This window comes from Morone saxatilis, unplaced genomic scaffold (assembly GCF_004916995.1).
Source record: "Morone saxatilis isolate NCDOM2014 unplaced genomic scaffold, NCSU_SB_2.0 Contig17, whole genome shotgun sequence".
NCBI classification, from domain to species: Eukaryota; Metazoa; Chordata; class Actinopteri; family Moronidae; genus Morone; species Morone saxatilis.
This window is the reverse complement of record NW_023339729.1, coordinates 4081911-4085881: the sequence shown is the minus strand read 5'-3', so window position 1 is coordinate 4085881 and position 3971 is coordinate 4081911.

The following is a 3971-nucleotide window of genomic DNA, read 5'->3' as shown; positions in this document are numbered from 1 at the left end:
CAAAAAGCAAATTGAACCGTTTTAAATACTTTAAATAGATCTGTATGCTGAGGCCTGGGAAGTGTGCAATGACTTGGTGCTCTGTTTGTTTGTTTTTTGTTTTTATTTATTTATTTTTTTAATTTGTTTTAATTTGTTTTAATCTTTCATTGGATGTGTCATGAGTGTGTATGTAGCCTACGTGTATGTCCTTAGCTGTTATATGTATTTTATGTGTATTTATTTATTGTCTGTAAGGGCAGCTACTACTATGCACTACGCACTTTGAGACCATGACAAATTTCCCTTAGGGGACAATAAAGTATATTTGATTCAGTTCTATTCTAAAATGTGGTTATACGTGTCACAAAACACAGATTGTTATATATATATTTTGGTGATTTTGTTGCTCAATATTGACAGGAAAGAGGGTGAGAAAGGGGATGACACACAGCAAAGGGTCACAGGTCAGACTTGAACCCAATGCCGCTGATGTACCTACATGGCAATCCACGCTGCACTTGACGTTACTTTTGTCGCAAGACCCTCATGTTGACCTTTGACTTTGTTAGCAGCAAAGCTTCAGTCAACCGATTCATAACTTTAGAATCGGACTATGGACTATCAACCAGTTAATGGTACATTTAGATCAATCCAAGGTCCACGTACCGGTTGCATCTGTAACATTAAAACTGTTTCCTGACTTGCATCAGTAAATCTTTACATCCTTAGCTTTCTGGTATAATAATTGACAAGGTCCATTTCCACAGGAAGATGTGGTTGTTGAGTGGGTTAAACACAGGACTTTCACTTTATTTAGATAGCCCGCCCACACTTTATTGAGGGATTGTAACATTTCAACAAAATTTGTTGAGATTCAAGAAGTGTTTTCTGATATTACTGTGGTTAAGGTTTGGTTAGGTACCGGCTTTCAACTGACAATTTTGGATGGTCCAAAGTGATGACAGGTTATTATTAGCACATTGTAGAAGATGAAAAAAATTCAACTAGTGCAAATTCTTGGGAAATGTAGTCTAAATGTGAACATTCAATCAATGTCTTCGGTGGAAAAACTTTTGATCCGATTTGGTATGCTGTTTCACCGGTGACCTTAGTTTTTTTTTTTAACATCTTTTCAGCTGAAAAGTCTTCACTGGGTTCCTTGATTACGTGGTAACAAAACAGTTTTGATCAAAACAGTTAAATGTAAAAATGACAGTTTTATAAAAGGCCAATTCTCCAATTTTTTTATTGTTCACTATCACTATCCAAAACTTCCTGATAAATCCTGAACATGGTTGACAGCCACTTTGGCTTTGGCTTTCAGCTGTCCTGGTATTTTCTATAAATGTAATTGGCTGATAAAGCCAAGTGTTTTGGGATCCATCTGCCGACGTGGCGAAGAGACAGGAGAAATCGTTTTCTGGCCTGTGTGTATGTGTGTGTTTAATGCATCTACGGGAATTTGCTCTTTGTATTAACACCTTGTCATTCTTTTGAAAGGCTCTTGACCCTGGCTGCTGTGCATCAAGAGAGATTAAGGTGAGGCAGATTCATTCTCAGCTAAAGAAAATCCACTTCAAGGTCAAGCCAAATACCAAAATGTATTGAACCCCTACAAGGAGGTCCAGAGGTCCAGCTTTGTCTTTCCCAATGATATTTCAGTCAAGGCTCAGTGGATTTATTCATGAGCTAACCACACTGAGGAGAGGAACTTTATTCCATAACACAAACTGTGATGACAAAAAATGGTCATCTTTATGCCGAAAATTCAGTGAACAGAATTTTTAAAACTATAAATGTAAGATTTATGGTGTATGGGATTTGCCGTTTAATTTAAAGAAGTTGAAGTGTGTGTTTGAAGTGTCAGCTGATGTGAAAATCCCTGTAGGCCGTTGTATTTACTGTATTTGATCTCCCCATTGAAGAGTGAAGAGAGAAAGCAGTTGACCTGTCCATTGAAGTGTAAGTGATGAACGCCATTGAACTGTTAATTAAAGACTAAGCTATTAAAAACAGCTGAAATGTCTATTGAACTGTAAATGCAAATAAAAGAAATTGAAATTTCCATTGAAGTTCAAGCACCAGAGACAGTTGAAGTTTCCATCCATCCATTATCTCTAACGGCTTATCCTTTGCAGGGTTGCAGAGAGCTGGAGCCGATCCCAGCTGACGGTGTGCGAGAGGCGGAGTACACCACCCTGGACAGGTTGCCAACCAATCACAGGGTGGACACATAGAAACAGACAACCATGCATGTTAAAGTGTGTGTACTGTAAATAGTAAAGTATCAGTTGGTATGTAAGCAGCGACAGCACTTGAAGTTAAAGCCTAAAAAACTTTCAACATATACATGCTGAAAGTAGTTCTAGCACGGTCAGTTGAATTTGAGGGACTGAAAAGATTTGAATTGTTCATTAAGGGGTACGAGCTGAACGCTGTTGAAAGTTTAGTTTCAGGTTTAAGTCATGTAGGCAGGTAAGTTGTCCATTAATATGTATAACACCATAAAGTCGAGCTTAAGGCAAAAATAGTTGAACTTATTACTTCATTACTTAATACTTGTGAGAACCTGCAACTTCTTTCCCAGTTATATTTCAGTCAAGGCCCAATGAATTTATTTAAAAGCAGAACACTGAGGGGAGAACTTCTTAAAATAAAACACAATGTGATAATAAGACAAGATGTGAAGTATATGAGCAGAAATTATTCATCACCACATGACATGACAAACATTCGAGGACCTAGAGGTTTTCATAATGAAGAAAAAGCTTGTTTGAAAAACACAGATAACGGCTGCCCACTGTGAAGCATTTCTCTGAAATGCCTCATGCTAAAATATCTCAAGGTGGTCTAACAGCGGGAAAACAAATCGTGTTATTCTGATGTATTGCTCTCACCACTCGACACTTGAGTAAGAGATTAAGTGTCTAATTTAAATGCAGGAACTGTCAACAGTCACATCTCGGTGCCACAGCAACAGGTCCTCGAATTGATAATGAAAGTTGAGCCTAAAGTGCTGTAGTTTTAGTTTAGCGTGCACTTGAACTGGGCCGTTGAAAGGCTGATGTGACGAAGCACTTTTCTCCTCCGACAGCCTTGCTGTCTTTAGTGCCGGCGCTGCATCTCACGGCAGCAGCAACAACAAAGCAGCGAGTGGGTTATCTTCTGCAGTCAGCTTAAAAAGAGTCACCGCACACAAACACGTAGGCACCCACAATGTTTCATTTCTTTTCCCAAGCGGCCTCCTTGTGACCTTCACTGCCTTTGGACGTTTCATTTATCTGGTTATTATTTCCCTCTCTTTACTGTTTGACCATGATAAAAATGTTATATTTCATGAGTGGTTGCGTCACCTTCCCTCCCCTTCCCTCACACTCTTTCCCCTCGTTCTGATGCACATAACCAAAGCCAGGAATGCACTGTGACATTAAGTATCACAATTTTATTACAAAAATTAAATTCTTCATCTCTCAGTTTTGCCATGCTTGGAGCATATAACAATACAGTAAAAAACCCAGACCCAGAGAAGATAGTAAAGCAGATTTCAACAATGCTTCCACAGCACTCTGTCATTCATGCTGTTACTATACAAATACTGTAACATTCCTAATACAGAGTAGTACAAACACCTGCCAAAACACATCATGTCAGATAACAAACTGTAATTAAATTACATTTACCAGAAGAACAAGAAACTCAACCCAGCTCAGAAAAGAAAACAGAAAACCAATAAACATTGAAATTGCAACTTATAACATACTGAATGTGCTGAATATTTGTACCAGCCCAAGGCACCCAGGCTTTGTAGCAATGTTGGCAAGTTAACGACATTCTTACAGAAACACTTGAAGCGAACGACGATAACAAATTGACTTGTACCACAGTCTGACTTTGCAGTGTCCTTCAACGTACCCTCCTCTCCTGGCGATCTCTTAGTCAGTCACAGTGCAAGTTCCGGAGGGGCGGGCCAGAGTGAAGGAGGAGGGGGG